General features: G+C 40.8%; 1 protein-coding gene across 2 annotated transcripts in view; it reads left to right on the forward strand.

Moving 5' to 3' along the window:
• The first annotated feature begins 3833 nt into the window (after positions 1-3833).
• The window catches only part of ncoa2 (nuclear receptor coactivator 2), a 282597-nt gene continuing 268852 nt past the window's right edge, over positions 3834-17578 (forward strand). For both annotated transcript variants that reach the window (XM_048528567.2, XM_048528568.2), the window contains exon 1: positions 3834-4038. The gene's annotated coding sequence lies outside the window, so the exon portion shown is untranslated. The remainder of the gene's footprint in view (positions 4039-17578) is intronic.

The raw sequence follows: 17578 nt of genomic DNA on the forward strand, positions 1-17578 counted from the left end.
CCTTCTAAACTCTAATGAGTACGATCCCAGGATCCTTAGCCGTTCATCCTACGTTAAACCTACCATTCCAGGGATCATCCGTGTGAATCTCTGCTGGACATGCTCCAGGGCTAGTATGTCCTTCCTGAGGTGTGGGGCCCAAAATTGGACACAATTGATCCTGCATTCTCTAGAGTTTAGAAGAGCCTTACACAATTTTTAAAGGGTAGACAGGGTGGATGCAGAAAGATTATTTTCCATTTCTAGGAGTCTCAAAAACCAGAGACAGGGTCTCAGAATTAGGGGGAAATCATTTAGGACTGATAAGGAGAATTTCTTCACTTAGAGGATGGTGATCATTGGAATTCTCTGGGAATCCACAGTCCTCTGGGCAATCATTGAGTATGTTCAAGCCAGAAATAAATAAATTTCTAGATACTGTTGACGTCAAGGGATATGAGGATAGCACAGGAAACTGGTGTTGACATAGATGATCAGCTACAATTGGGAAGAGTGGAGCAGGCTAGAGGGGCCAAATTGGCTATTCCTATTTTTCTATGTTTTCACATCAGTGAAAATTATCAGCACATTTGCTGAAACATCGTCATTGTTAAACAAAGTCTTTCTAATGAACTCCCCTCCAGGAAGGTTCTCAGTTTACTAAAAATAAATTGTTCCTAATATTTCAAACATTCATGTACGGAAATTTGAGATAAATTCATTTTCCCACACCCATAAAGTCATGTGTTAAATTATTTTATCATGATTATTTTTATTTCCTTTTTCTCTCAGTGTCTATTATTCTCCCTTTATATATTTCTTTTGTTACTCTTTTCTTGATATCTTTACTAATCCCTGCCCTCTCTCATGCTCTTACTTCTATTGGTTATTTCTCCTGTGATCTCGAGATTCTTCTTAGATTGTCCTTTCTCATCAGTGATCTGAGTAGTTTACAATTCACCAGCCTACTCTATGGCCCCCTGAGCAGATGGTCAGTGCACATATAGCAAATGAACAAGCCTAAAAATCATAATCAGAAATGTGCAAAACAGGTGTAATTCATCATTGAGGCCTCTTGATTTGAAGACATTTTAAACAGCAATAGTGTCTAAACACCTTGTCTTGATGTTGCTTCAATTTTGCAACCCTCGTTAATAGTTTTGGTACTGTGGACATACATTTCTTAAAAGCTGAGTGCAAAAACTGGGGAAAGAAAGGCAGTCATTAGAAAACTTCCTTTCATTGGTGTATTCATATACATATCCCAATTATATTTTAATGCATTATTTGTTCTGATTCTTAACGTAATATATCCCTTCCTAGCAACTGATTCCCATGCTACCTCATTTAGGCACCCATTTTGTTAAATCTTGTTAAACACTATGAATCTGTGCTTGTAGTTTTTCCTTCTGTTTTCAGATAACTCAGATTCTTTCTTCCCCAAGTATCAACAATTCACTTTGATAGTTAACATTTACAGACCAATGAAAGCAATTAATTTTATCTGGAAATCTATTCTCCAATTAAATGTGATCTTGGTGACTTACCATAGGTCTCAGGCCCCAAATAATGCCATCTTAAATTCTCACCCATGAGTAAATCCTTCGCAGCCTCAGCCACCTCACGCAAGCCCCTACAATTCTACCCCCACCCGCATAAACAATAGAATGACATTTCTCTGACCGTGGACTTGTATTACATTCTTTGCCCTAAAGTTGAAAATTATGTTTACAGTTTTCCCAGCCTAGGCTCTAATTTCCTTCCTAATCCTCTCCACCTTCAAGTTTTCTTTCTGACCCTTTTAAGCGTCAACTCATTGCCCTCCTGCAACCTCCTTCACTAGCTTAATATCTACTTTTCTCTAATTATGACTCTGAAGTGCCAATAAAAATGCTAAATATAAATGCAAATTTAGCCTGAAAAGTGCCCTTCCTTCTCTGCATTTCACAGTGCCAATGTAGAGGTATCTAAAGGCTGAATCAGAGAGAATAGCAACTGCAGATGCTGAAGAATCCGAGATAACAAGATGTGGAGCTGGATGAACACAGCAGGACAAGCATTTCTGTTAAAGGCTGAATCACGCTACTTGTTTGCAAATCTATTTGTGTCCACATTACTTATGTACATTACTCCTAATAGGACATGAACAGTCTTTGTTCCCGAAGACACATCTGAATCCCAAAGTGTAACAGTATAATACATAAAATTCTCATCCTCCTATTTAAATCCTTTTGTGGCCTTGCAATTTCCTATCATTGTAACATTCTCCAGCCCTACAGCTCGAACTCTCTGTTCTTCAAACTCTAGTTTTTGAAGTAAACAAGGTAAAGATGTTTTCGAAATTGAATCCAGCCTGACATTCATCCGCATTGGCTTGCAGTTTTGATCCACCTCATGGGACACCCGCATGGTCCCAGAATCAGCGGCTGGTGGTGGACGTGGTGCTAATCAGTGCTCTTTATTACACAAAAATTGGAGTGACCCTGTTAGGTGTTTTCTCTTCACTGTGATTGGCAAACTGCAGAGTCCTGGGGCATTTGGGGAAGAGCCAAATGAACTGAAGCCACAGGTGTCGATAAACTTATGACCAATTTTACTTGATGAGAGGTTGTGGCATGGCGGGGTTGGTGGAGATGTCAATCTGCTGTCACTTTGCACAGCCCATTCATACTTTATTGATTTCAAGACTAGGAAGCACATTTTTAAGGAGAGAGGAGAGAGAGAAATAAAAAAAAAGACATGGGGGCTAAGTTTTTACACAGAGTGGATTCAGGTGCGGAATGAACTTCCTGAGGAAGTAATGGCTGTGGATACAATTAAAATGTTTAAAGGACTTTTGGATGAGTATATGAATAGGGAAAGTTTGCAGCGATATGGGCCAGGAGCAGGCAGGTGGGACTAATTTAGTTTTGGAACATGGTCAGCATGGACTAGTTGGAGCGAAGGGTCTTTTCCGTGCTGTATGACTTTATGACTGCAAGACACTTTATCCTGCTTTGAACCAGAACAATTGTACATAATTGGCAACAAATTTAGTCAGAGATGGTAAGGTACCTCATCTATTTCCTCAAAATGACAACTGGGTGTTTATGTTCACTTTCTTTCCATCATTTGGCAACAATAGTTTGGCCACTTCTGGATTTTCCACACTCCCATGCTATCAGTTACAGGCAACTTGCTGTGAAAACAAACACAATGAAAGAGAGAATCTTGTATAGATTATGTAGGGACATCAGGGCACAATTGGAGGAGAATCCTGAAACAGAGAGGGGGAAAAATTTGCTGGAGAAATCTGCAGCGTCTATGTGGAGGCAAAGAGAGAGAAGCAGAGTTTGGGGGAATTAAGAACAGGGGAGGGACAATGTCTGCCATGAGGCAGATAGACCCATACAGCTGCCACCTTCCTTGACAGGTGACAGGGGTTTTATTTATGAGGGGAGGGGAAGCTTTTGTTTTTATTCCTGCACGGGAGCGGTGTTTGCAAAAGAAATTTTTTTTTTAGAAAAAAAAAGAGGGAAAGAGAGGGGAAAACAAGAGAGAGAGAGAAAGAGGTGAAAAGAGAGAGAAGGGGGAAAAAGAGAGGAAAAAAGTGAGAGAGAGAGGGGGGAAGAGAGAGGCAGAGGGGACGAAAGAGGGAAAACGGGGGAAGAAAAGATAGAAGGGGAAGGTTGGAGGAACATGGCCCGTCGCTTCCCTGTGTGTGTGTCTGATCGGTCGGACTGAGGGCCCAAAGCCCAGCCCTCCTCCTCCTTTTACCGTCCCCACCCCCCTGTCACTCTCTCTCCGTGCCTCTCACACTCAGTGAGTGAGTGAGTGTATATGTGTGTGTGTGGTGTCCCTCCCCCTCCGCTCACTCGGTTGTGGGAAGTTGCCATTTAAATACACAAGGAGCATCATGGCGGACAGTTGGGAGAGCCCCTCTTCACAAGCGAAGGTCAGCCCGACGGTGAGGCGCTGCTCCTGCTGACCGGACCAGCCTGTGACTTCTCTCACACAAAACCGCACACATCACCCTTCTCCAGCCCGACCTTCACCCTCCAAGCCGCCCGTTTCCAACCGGTGAGTAGGCAGCTCCCGGGAATCGGGCCGGACAGCTGCTTTTTATTTTTTATATATTTATGTGTGTGCGTGCGCGCATAAAAATATTATTGTTCCTTTTTTTTTCTCTTCCTTTCTGATTTTACTTACCCGGGGCTGAGAAACAGGGACAGGAGGAGGAGGCGGCGTGGGTCTGTTCCGATAACCGCCGGGTGGGGGGGGGGGGGGTGCAATTCCCACTCGTTTACCTACCCCCTCCCCAACTCCGTGCAGCCGGTTTCGTTGCACCCCTACCCCCTAAACAAGAAAGTGAAGGGGTAATGGGGTTTTCTAGAACCTTCCAACTAACCCCCGCCCGCCCCCGGGAACAGCAGCTCTCCAGAGAGAGAGAAAAAGCCCCCTCCTCCTCCGCCTGAACCCCCAACTTCTCCGCCGAGGTGACCAAAGTGTGTGTTTTCACATGAAATGTTCGGTGTCTCGCTAAATGCTACTCGTGTGTGTTTTATATCCCTTTTTTTATTGTTACTGGCTTCTCCTGGGGGTGGTGAGGAGAGAGAGAGACCTGGTGCCGGGAGGGCGCCGCTTTCCCTTAATCGGGTTAAGGATTTCTCCAAAATGCGAGATTTTGCTTTTGGTTTCTCAACCTAACTTCAACGGAAACATCCCGATCAGCGCCGTTGATGGGCAGCCGGCTCGACCAATTCGAAAGCCTCTCCGGTGCTTCGGCGCGGCCCTTTCAGCCAATTGGCACCTGATTTTGCGGAATCGCGGGCGGGGCCATGTCCCCCCCCCCGCCCAATGCCCCTCGGGGTTTAAAGTTCGGTTTCACTAGCTGGATAAATGGTTCATCAACAGTAATGATAAACACCACGGGCAGTAGACTTATTGCGCAGGCGCCTCGACGCCGTTCGAAATGCCTCTCGGGAGTTGTAGTTTGCCAGTGTGATTTCCTCTGAGTGCTTGTGTTACCGGTGGGCCATGCAGGACTACAACTCCCAGGGATGTCGGTTACGGGGATGGATAGTTCCCCATCACTCTCCCTACACATCCACCTCGAGATACTGCATCTTTTTCAACCCCCCTCATCCACCTGTCCTCTGTCTCTATCCCCTCACCCATTTACTCCCTTGCCTTGGAGACCCTCCCAGCGCTTCATGTCTCCCCCTCACCCCTCCACTTTCCCCCTTCCCCCTATGAAACAGTGATTAAAGTCGGGCCAAAGGCAACTTCTGGGCTATTTGAATGCAGCTGATCCTGGTCGATCTGCATTGAACAGAGTAAAACTTACCAGCCCTTCCTTTTATCAAATGTCCACCAGGCACCACATATATTTATTTATTTATTGTTGAGGTTTTTGCGGGGTTTCTTCTGCCTCATCTCGTCAGTGTGGCGGTTAATGTTCAGAAATGAGAAGTGGAAAAGCACCAAGGATCTATTGTAGAAAGGCTGCAAAGTTGTGATTGCAGATTTTTTGCCCCTTTCTCTTTGCTTTGCAATTTGGGAATATTCTCTTTACTGCTGTTGCAAAAGAGGAATGTTTCTCAAAAGTTGGTTGACTTTGTGTCCATGATAATGTTTAGTTGTCCACAGAATTAATCATTGAACTGTGTCAATACAATGCAGTGCAGCATAGGAACAAGCCTGCACCGATTTCTAATCGTTATTTAGACCCACTATTTTATTGCCCATGCATGGCTTCTACATCTCTGTTTGCCTCCCGTTCATGTCTATCAAGTTACACCTTAATTGTTGCTAACGTGCCTGCTTCCACCATCACTGCCACTGACAGTACATCCCAGGCACCCACCACCCTCTTATTTTTTTTTGTTCTGTTTTTTATGTGGGCATTTCTGGTTGGCAAGCATTTATTGCCCATCCCTAGTTGCTGTTGAGAAGATGGTGATGACCTGCATTCTTGAAAACCACAATGGTTTTAGGGAGGATATTCCAGGATTTTGACCCAGTGACAGTGAGGGAACAGTGATATATTTTTAAGTCAGGATGGTGAGTGGTTTTGAGGGGTACTTGAAGGTGATGGTATTCTTAAGTATCTGCTGCCTTTGTCCTCCCTGGATGGAAATGATTGTGGGTTTGGAAACTGCTGTCCAACAGATCTTTAACAAATTTCTCAAGTGCATCTTGTGGGTAGTACACACTGCTGTGACCTACCCATGCTGAAGATCTTGACGTTGTGGCTTGGAGATTAGGTAACAAAACTGAGTTAACGGTGGTCTAGGTAGATGTAGTGCCTGAACTTTCTTTCATGAATTGATTTTGTACAAGTCAGAGAATTATCTTGGGCTGTTACTGTTTTGATTGACTCCATTAATGCTGTAATTACCAGCTAAGTTGCCAGGAGATTTTGCCCTGTAGAGTTTACTAAAGCTCCAATTATTCAGGACCCATTTTGTTGCTTAGGTTGGGGGGGAAAAAAGATTAGTTTACCAAGCTACCTTGTGTTTACCTTTAACCTGCCAGTAGCTATAGATTATTTTCTAAACAGCCAGGAGTTTTGATACCACCAGCTTTATCAGTACCCTATTCCTCCGTTCTTTCATCCACTTATTTCAATAGGTTTTCTAAAATGCCTAACTTTAAACTCTGTGTATTCTGATTATCAAATATGACTGACAGAAGCAATCATTTCTGGTTTTCACCAAAATGGGAAATTTCTATACCAGAAACAATTCTAAGTTGCTTTGGAGGATGACACCCCACCCAGATAGGTGGGGTGTCATCAACTCATTTCTGAACTCCCTTCTTTTATAGCACATCTTTCCTTTTAATGCAGATGCAAAAATTGAGCAATTTTTTCGATGCGGCTCCACCATGACATATACAATTGCATCACTAACTTTAATTTCTTTCCATCTGTGAATGTTGAACTCTAGGCTTGATGGACCTACCCGTCAACTTCCTTGACCCTTCGCACTGTTTTCTACGCATTTGCCTCAAGTCATGATCATCTTACTTTATAACTTTTATATTTTTACATCTGACTAATATCATGTTGATCACTTTTCCTGTTGATCAGATCATTTTGATTAGTTGGACATTGGTTTGCTTCCAGTTTTGGCAACCATAAACTTCATTAGCTTGATCAATGTTCCATTTCTATATGTAACAGTAGCTCCAACAGTTAACCCTTGGGACTGCATCAATGATTAGTTTTCATTCTGACGTGATTCTGTTGTCCTGTTGTCAGCTTTAGTTCAGAGTTAACATTCTTGCCTCTGGATTATGTTGCAGGTTCATGAAAACCTGTCTCCTTCAGCAAGCTATTGATCACCTGTGTTAATGTTTCCATGTTTGGCTCTGTGTCAGATTTCATCTCTGCATCTCTGATGCCATTTGGGAAATTTTACTATGTTAAGTTGTTGTGTAAGTTTAAGTAGTTGTCAAAGATGCCATTTGTTGAATGAGACATTTTAAGCAAGCTGCACCAGCCATGTCAGGTGGAAGCAAAAGATTCCATGGCTCTTATTTGAAGATACGCTTCCTGTTTCTTAAACATGACAAGAATGTCGACGTGGCAAAAAATACTTCCTTGGATGTGAAATCTTTTGGAATGCTCTGGGGACATGAAAGCTCTTAGGAGATAATTTGCTGCTGTCCTGTCCAAGATCAACCTGGCTAGATCCATTTAGCTCTTTAACTTCCTTAGATAAAACAGTCAGCTGTCCAGGCAAAACTTGTCCTTATGTGTCCTTTCCAAATGAGATCTTTTTCTGTCCATAATTATCTCCCAAACCTAACAAAGTATTCAAGTAGATGCCAGTGAAGAGATTTGCCGTCTCCTCAAACAATTCCGCCAAAAGCATTAAAGGAATTTGTTGGCCTGGATCCTATTTACCTTCACTTTCAGTGAAAAACCAAACAGGCTTTCCAAACCCTTCCTCTCATTTTGCACTGCTTTTTGTTGTACAGAACTTTGTTCAGACCATGCCCTTATTGCTATCAGCTATTGTCAAATACAGCAGCTGACTGTTGTTCCTGCGTTCCTTTCAAAAACAGCTCTTGGGAATGTGGGATGCCAGCTTTATTTTCCATCTTTAATTGCCTCTAAAAGTAAGCTTTCTAAAGTATGGAATGGTACAATCATAAGTAGGCTTCTTCAGAAGACAGCTTCAAGTAAGCCAGGTGGCTAAATAGAGCCAAACATAGGCCTGATTTGGTTAAGTTCAGTAGATTTCTTTCATGGAAGACCTGAGTGTACCATTTGGATTTTGATGAAACTCCAATACTCGTGGCCCACTCCACCAATCACATTTTGTGTTGTAAGTTTAAGTTGTAAACTGTTACTGAAATTCCTATTCTGCACAGATTGGATTTGAACCCCAGGGTGTTGTATGTTCCACAATTTGTCGTGCAATTTTCGCATCCCTTAATATTTCCACTTTCTTTGCTGATTTTCTTTTTAATTTGGTTTCAAGGGTACGCTCTCTGCCAATTTTTGGTAAATATTCTTAATGCTGCTGCATTTTTCCTTTGAATCCTTTTTAATAATTCCCAATTGTTCCTTTTATAGCATTTCATTCTTAGCATCTGCTCTCCTTAAATGTGGTTTATTAGACCTAAGGAAAAACTATAATTTGGTTGTGACAATTTAAGTGCCCCTGTACCCTGGTGCACTCCTGCTCCACTCTGAACATCTCCCTCGATTCTCATGGTACCTTCCCATGCAGTTGCAGAAAGTTCAATGCCTGACCATGTACTTATTCCTCCTCGCTATCCAAAGCCCCAGACACTCCTTTTTGGTGAAGCAGCGATTTGCCTGCACTTCACTGTATTCACTGCTCACAATGTAGTTTCCTGTACACTACACTAGGAGACGAGCGCTGTCTGGGTGATCATTTTGTAGAACCCCTGCTGACTGTCCATAAAGTGCCCCTGGGTTTCTAGTTTCCTGCCCCTTCGTACCACTGTGTTCCCTTGTCACCATTTTGGTCCTAGGCCTGCTGTATTGCTCCAGCAAAGCTTAATGCAAGCTGGATGAAAAGTACCTGATCTTCTTACTAGATACCTTTTACAGCCTTCAGGATTCAACAATGAGGTTAATAATTTCAGAACATGGACACTTCTATTTTTGTTAGCCTACTCCCTGTATCCTTGAGTTCTGTTTTGTATGTGTTGCTGCCAGTACAGTCAATCTATTTTCAAGTATGTAAACTTCTCGTTAGCATCCTCTGTCTCTCACCTTATCAGCTATATGTTGCTTATCCCTTTTGCTCCCTCCTTTCTGGGCTCCATCTCCATGTACTCTGTTTACCCTCCCCCTGCTCTGTCACCCTGTCATCATAAATATCACCCTTTCCCACCTAGTTCTGACAAAGGATCATTGGACTCAATGTTAACTCTGTTTGTCACTCTACAGTTGCTGCTAGACTTGGAGTTTCTCCAGCACTTTGAATTTGTTTCAGATTTTCAGCATCTGCAGCTCTTGTTGATTTAATTTGGGTGTAGTTCCATTCATGGAAGACATTAACTTTGTTATTTTTAAAAATTATGTTTTTGTTTGAGCTGCAAAAGAAAGTATTTTCTTCTTTCCGTTTGGTACGTGTATTCTGTGGATGAGATAGTATGTGAAAAACTTATTCCAAGGCTTCCAGTAATGTTGCGAAGTAATACGATTGATATATCTGATTTGTGTTGACTGTCCCGTTTTTCTTCCTCTGTTCTATAGTAAAGATATTGTTTTGTCGTCTGCGTTCCATCCCTTTCTCCCCCGCCCCTTAAAATATATATTTGAAGTCAGAAATGTAGCAGACGAATCGTGAGCAAAATTGACATTTCAAACTCTGCAGTTTATTCAACTATGATTCACCTTTTTTTTAAGCAGATATTGTAATAATGTAGCAGTATTTTCTGTAACTGCACATTCTTTTTCTGTGGCTGTTAACAGAAGTTGGATTGTTATGTTGTAGTTTTTGTACATCCGAAAGGCATATTTTCTTTGTGGACTTAAGAAGCTAATGTGGAAGAAGCTATTATTTTATAATGATGCAGGTAGAAATGCTGAATCGTTTTCCTCTATAAAGGAAATTTAGTTATTTGACCTTAGTTGCGAATCTAGAAACTGACTGGGAGTTATTTGCTCTTCGTAAGAAAAGCAACCAGTACTAACCAGCAAACTGCATGTACCAACTTTGGGGTGATTTACAGTGAGAGATTTTAAAGATAAAAGGGTCTTCAAGGTCTGTCTTGTCTTATTTTCCTGTCTTTCCTTTTATCTTTTTCAACATTCCCTGAAACTCGCCTCTTCTCCTGGCTGCTGCTTCACCAGATATTTTGAAAGCTATTTTGCCAGTTGGAAAAGTTGGACTGTTCCTATTAATACACCAGGCACAACTCCACAATCTACCAATACAAGCCCAGTTTGTTACACTTGTGCTATAATTATAAATATGTTTATTTTAATGTGGGTATTCGCAGTTAGTTTTGCTGAAGCAAATGTGATTAGCCAACATTTACAATACTTAAATAGGGAATTTTTCTAGAACATTTGTGTACTGTTTGTAACTATTTAGTATAATTCTTAAATCGTAAATGTTCGTAACTTTGCCTCTGAATTATATGATAAGCTAAAAGAAAACAAAGTTATGTGATGTGGATGCTTTTCTAGTATTTTCTGATTTCCCATTGTGCTGCTGAATAATTCCCTGCTTTGGCAGCCCCACGGATGGCTTTGGCAGTGGCATCCCACAGCATTGCCATGGAGGAAACAAAAGATGAACTTTGTCCTAACTTTGTCTCAATTATTCCTTTTTATAATTTCTGTAATTAAAATGGTGCCAAATTGTGGCAACATATGCACATCTCAATGTATTTTCATAAATACAAGGGACAATAAATTGCTATTCTGTACTGTTACGGTCCATCAAAGCACTATACTGGGCTGGGGAAAGGAACATTGTTTTGACAATACTAAAACTGGGTTGATTTGAGTATGTTGAAATGTTCCTGTATTAATCAAATCTTAAATTTGTGGTGTAATGATGAATACAGCAGTAAAATGAAGATTTGAAAGAGTAGTGCAGGAAACAGTTAATTTGCAATCAGCAAAGTTTTAGAGCCAGTAGGGGAGGGGACGGCCTTATGGCATTATTGCTGGATTGTTAATCCTGACTCCCAGGTAAAGTTCTGGGGACGTTGGTTTGAATCCTGCTGCAGCAGGTTGTGGAATATTTGAATTCAATAAAATCTGGAATTAAGAGTTTAATGATGACCATGAATTGTCAATTATTGGAAAAACGTATCTGCCCCACCAGTGTCCTTTTAGGGGAGGAAACTGCAATCCAGGCTCCCAGACCCACAGCGATGTGGTTGACTATTAACTGCCCCTCTGGGCAATTAGGGATGGGCAGTAAATTCTAGTCTTGCTAATGGCGTCCACATTGCATTAATGAATCTTTTTTAAAAAAATGATAGTGACCACTCAGTTTGCAACATTGTATGTGGATCAAATATTAGGGAGACACTGGGGATGAGGTCTGATTTTCTTCATACTGGTCCTCAGAAGCTTTAACATCCAAATGTTCAATGTCTCATTTGAAAGATAACAGGTTTGACGTTCTAGAACTGTGTTGCAGTGAAATGTCAACCTCAGTTTTGTGCTCGAGTTTCTGGAGCGGAAGTTGAAACCAGAAACTTCTAATTCACATGCATGAGGGATATCATTAAGCTTTGACACCTTTGGGACAGTGTAGTGTGGGAAACGTACAGTATCAATGGAATGAAACACTCTCTCTTTCTCCCCCCCCCCCCCCCCAACAATAATTAAATTGAATTTTGAACTTGCTGAAGTATAATTCTTGACTGATTTTTAAACCTGATGTGCCATCAGTGTTTGTTTGCTGTATAATTATTCAGAACCCAGGCAAGCAGCTGAACGACAAACCTTGATTATTACACTATTTTAAATTATGCTTACAATTTTAGATGTCCCAAAGCTGTATTTGTCATGTTTAACATTCTAATTTAAATACCTTTCTGCTTTTACTCCCATCAGACCAAATAAGGTAGAGTTGCATGCCCAGAAATAAACAGCACAATTTCATAGAAATATCATAGAATGTTTCCTTCAATTTCCTTCATAGAATTATTCTGAATGTGGGAAAGAAATATTTAGACTTTTTAAAAAAAATCTTGCTGTATATGAAAATAACATTGGAAAACACAGGTAAATGCAGTGATTAACTGTATCTAATGATTAGATCACTGAGATGCTTCCTATGTTTAAAAATCCTCTTTTAAAATAAATTAGCTGTTTCTTGAATTTCCATAACTATTATGTTTAGTGTTTGTAGTTTACAAAATAGATTCTGCCAGTCATAAAAGCTTTCAAATAAAAGCCAAGTACCATGAACATTGGAGATTGGAAATAAAAATTGAGAATGCTAGAAAAACTCACATCTGGAGTGAGATACAAGTTAATGTTTTGAACCTAACAAGACTTTTCATCAGAATATCTTAAGATTCAAAATAATAACTCTTTCTCTCTCCGTAAATGCTGCCTGACCTGCTGAATATTTCTGTCTCATTCTATTATGAAAGTTTTCAACTTTGATTAAGTGGTGCATGAATTGAAAGGTTTTGGGCTTACATAAAGTTTGTGTATATAATGTAGCTGCCATTTCAGCTGACAATTAGTAGGAGAACCACCGGCTTGACAGAGCAGAAGTTTTGGAATATGTGTAGAATATGACGTAGCAACACTGAAAGAAGCCTGGAGCTGTCCTAAATAATGTTTATCCCTCAACCAATACCACCAAAAACAGATTAATTGCCTCAATGCTATTTGTGGAATCTTACTGTGTGGGTTTATGTGTGTTTCAAGCTTAGTTTATTCTGGATAAAATGCTCTGAGATGCCCTCAGGCTGGGAGAGGTTTGATATAAATTAGAATTTTTTTGTGCTGTAAAGATAAGCATGAATAGCAACCTGAGGCTTAGGAAGCAGGAGACCTGTCTGGTGAGAGCTGAAACACAAACACCAGAATGGCACCTTGTTCGCTCAGAGTCTAGACTGACTCAGTTTCTATAGCAATAGAATATTGTAATTGGGTTTACTTTTCCAGGCTATGAATGAGATTTAAAATCAGCTAGGGCTCCCACTCCTCACAGTTGTACAATGATGCCTGCCCATTATCTATTGATTTTTGTGTGAGGATAGGATCAGAAACAGGTTTGTCCCCCATAGTGAAATAAATAGTCTGTTGATGCACAATCAAAACTCAGTCTTGGAATCGACAAGTTAAAACTGCTTAATACCAAGAAAATTAAAGTGGTGTTTGGGTGAGGGAGAGAGCAGACCTTGGAATTGCAACCCCTCTTGAGTTTAAAGAATTTGTGGCAGTTCGTCATGACTTCTCAGTGAGATCTCATTGTGGATGTGAAATGTTAATCCTGTCCCTTGCCAGAGATGCTGCTTGACCTGCTGAGTATTTTCAGCATGTTTTGTTTTTATTTTAGATCTCCAGCATCTTGCTATTTAGTGTGACATGTATGGATGCATCATGGCAACGGAATCTTCCAGCCCCATGGGGCTGAAGCCATTTGACCCATCATGCCTGAGTCACTTTTTTTGAAAGAGATAATCAATGAGTCCAGCCACTTCTGTTTCTGTTTCGGGTCTCTATCTCATCCCTGCAAATGTTTCCCGTTCATGAATTTATCAGATTTTTGTTTTGGAAGATAAAATTGAATTTACTTTCACCACCCTTTTAGGTGCACATTCCAGATCGTCATACCTTTTTCACAAAAATAGTTCCTATTTTCCCGCTGGTAGCCATAGAACTGCAAACACCCATTCTAGTACTTCAGCCAAGCATCTTTTCAGTTCACTTGTTTCAGTAAACTTGCTTAGCCATTGAGGAGAGCCCTTGTATGAATGACTGATTTGTGAACAGGTTTCAGATCAGGTATTCAAAAACTTGAGGGCAGGACAGAAATAAACGAATACTGCTTACGTTCCTGCGTGACTCATGTATATAAAACAGTTTCAGTGGCATTACAATCCATTGTTCTGTGACTTATTACTCAGCACTGAAACAATAATGCTTAATCTACATGAAGCTTATTGTGTAATTAAGTGCTAATGGAGTCAGGTGCCTGTTGACTGTTGCTTGTTGGAATGTTACTGTTTGCATTATGTAGTAAAGTACATCAATCCCAATATTATGAAAGTATTTATCTGAATAAAAAGCACACTGGGATTGTTATGGTTTTAAAGTGAAATAGAAAATAATGGCTTGTTGGCAAATTTTGTCAAAACATTGACTTGTTGAGATGTAGTTTCACAAATACCGATTACCTCCTGACACCTCAACCAATAACTTCTTTTCCCACATGTTTTTGGCCAGTTTATCAGCAGGTCATTTAACTACGTAGGACATTTACAAAAGACATCTCTAGATAATCAATGAGCAGGAGCCCTGGTTAATATTTGACATTTTTAACCCGGCTGCTTCACCACCCCCACCGCCGAGCTTCGGGTGCTGAGACTGCTGTAATGTTCAAATTGCGACTCGAGCGGAGAGCAGGTAACTCAGTGTGGGCTGACAGTCTCAGGCTCTTGAGAGGAAGGGTCACCGGACCCGGAACATTAACTCTAATTTCTCTTCGCAGATGCTACCAAACCTGCTGAGTTTTTCCAGCAACTTCTGTTTTTGTTTCTGATTTACAGCATCCGCAGTTCTTTTATTTTGTCATGGGTCTTTTTGTTGTGTTTCCACGTGTTGTTCCTTTTATTAATTAGATCAACAGAACAAATGTGACTTTGGAAATGATGGTAGAGCATTAATTTGTACTAATTATTCATCGGAATGTATTATAGCTACATGTTATCGTTTGGTGTTTGTGATGGGAAGAGGAAGAAATGATAGGAGTATTTTCACCATTTAAACCTCCCACCAGAAGGGAATTATGCTCATCGGGAACTTGGATTCAGTAACCTATGTACGTGTGAATTTGGCTGTTTGCGCAGATTGCAAAAATGATCCCATATTTCTACATACTAGAGTGACTATACTTCAAAAAGTCCTTCGTTTGCTTTGGGATTGCCTGAGGTTGTGAGAAATGCAAGGCTTTCTTTTATGTTGATTTCTCAGACAAAGGCACATGGTAAACCCAATACTTTTCACTATTCAATCCTGTGTTTTTTTGGAACAAACAGATTTTGGAACATTTAAAATGCAGCAGTAACTACAATTCATACTAAAGTTTAATGGAGTTATTTAAAAATTTCATCTCATGACCACTTTTACTGTTTGCCATGAATTCCACAATAACTGATGCTTAAGCTGTGTTTGTTTGTACTGACTGAATCATTCAATGTGCCAAAAACTAAAATCAGAGCTTCTTTTAAAGATGAATGTAAATGCAATGATTCTTGGGAATGACACACACTGCCTGTGTGAGCTACCTCGTTTGGTGGAGCAGTGATCTTATGGCAGTGGTAGTAGTAAAGCTATATCCTTTATATTACTGACTTGTGTGTTCTGTGAGGTGTGATCAAATATATATTTTGAAGATAGAGACCTTGTAGTGCGGGTTCATTGTTCCTTGAAAGTGGAGTTGCAGATAGATAGGAGAGTAAAGAAGGCATTTGTTTTTTTTCCTTTTAATCATTCATAGGATGTGGGGCGTCGTTGGCTAGGCAGCATTTATTGTCGATCCCTAATTGAGAGTCAACCACATTGCTGTGGGTCTGGCACACATGATAGGCCAGAGCAGGCAAGGATGGGAGTATCCTTCCTTAAATGACATTAGTGAACCAGATGGGTTTTTCCAGCAATGAACAATATTTTTATTGAGTTCAAATTCACCATCTGCTGTGGAAGGATTCAAACCTAGGTCTCCAGAATGATAGATAACAAGGTGTAGAGCTGGATGAACACAGCAGGCCAAGCAGTATCAGAGGAGCAGGAAGGCTGACGTTTCGGGCCTAGACCCCTGGGATTTTGGAAGGGTGTAGGCCCGAAACATCAGCCTTCCTGCTCCTCTAATGCTGCTTGGCCTGCTGTGTTCATCCAGCTCTACACTTTGTCATCTCAGATTTTCCAGCATCTACATTTCCTACTATCTCCAGAATGTTATCTTCGTCTCTCAATTAGCAGTCCAGCGATAATACACAAGGCCACCACCTCCCCACATAATGAGGAGGCCTGCCTTTATTGGTTGGTGCATTGAATGTAAGAGTTGGGAGGTCATGTTGTGGCTGTACAGGTCCTTGGTTTGGCCTCTATTGGAATACTGTATGCAATTTTGATCTCCATGTTGTAGGAAGAATATTGTGGAACCTGAACAGGTTCAGAAAAGATTTACAAGGATGTTGCCGGGATTGGAGGGCTTGAGCTATAGGGAGAGGCTGAATGGGCTTGGGCTGTTTTTCCTGGAGCATTGAAGGCTGAGGGATGACCTTACAGAGGTTTATAAAATCATCAGGGGCATAAATAAGGTAATAAGCAATGTATTTTACTTTTTTAAAAAATTTTACTTGGGTTGGGGGAGTCCCAAACTAGAGGGCATAGGTTTAAGGTGAGATGGGAAAGATTTAAAAGGGACCTAAGGGGGAACTTTTTCTCACGCAGCATGGTGCATTCATGGAATGAACTGCCAGAGGAAGTGGTGGAGGATGGTACAACTACAACTTTTAAAAGGCTCCTGCATGTGTATATGAATAGGAAGGGGTTAGAGGTCCAAATTCTGGAAAATGGGACTAGATTGGTTTAGGATATCTGGTCAGCAAGGGCTCTATTTCTGTGCTGTACACCGCTATGGCCCTGTATAAAAATTAGGTTGACCCTAAATGAACATTCATTAAATATGAGCAAATTAGACATCGACAATAAAATTTGATTATTTATCAGCAAAATTAATTGAATATCAATTAAGCATCAAAAGATTGCAGTTCACAAACAAAAACAGAACTGAGGAAGGGGTCATCAGACCCAAAACATTAACTGATTTCTTTTCACGGATGCTGTCAAACCTGTTGAACTTTTCCAGTAAATTTTGTTTTTGTTTCTGATTTACAGCATCCATTGTTCTGTTGTTTTTTTAAAAGATAGCTGTTACTATCCTGGCTGAACTCAACTAATATGGACAGCTGAAGACTATTGAGCCAATTCTGCGTATCTTACTATATACAAATTCCATTTGCAAGTTTTCTGAATACATGGGGGTGAATTGTTGTCTGTACTGGAATTCTGGTTATATGCAAGCAAGATTCACAAGGATTTTGCGTTTATTAGGTGGTTCAGTGATAGAATTCTTGCCTACCACGTGGGAAGCCCAGTTTGATTTTCCCCAGCAAATACTCCTTTGGGGCAGCACAGTGTTTAGCACTGCAGCCTCACAGTGCCAGGGACCCAGGTTCAGTTCCATCCCCAGGCAACACTCTGTGTGGAGCTGCATGTTCTTCCCATTTCTGCATGGGCATCTGCTGAGTGTTCTGGTTTCCTCCCACTGTCCAGAGGTGTGCAGGTTAGGTGCATTGGCCATGCTACATTGTCTGTAGTGATGGGATGTGCCTAGGTAGCAAATGCACAGTTACAGGGATA

The sequence above is a fragment of the Stegostoma tigrinum genome, chromosome 5 (genome assembly GCF_030684315.1).
Source record: "Stegostoma tigrinum isolate sSteTig4 chromosome 5, sSteTig4.hap1, whole genome shotgun sequence".
Lineage (NCBI taxonomy): Eukaryota > Metazoa > Chordata > Chondrichthyes > Orectolobiformes > Stegostomatidae > Stegostoma > Stegostoma tigrinum.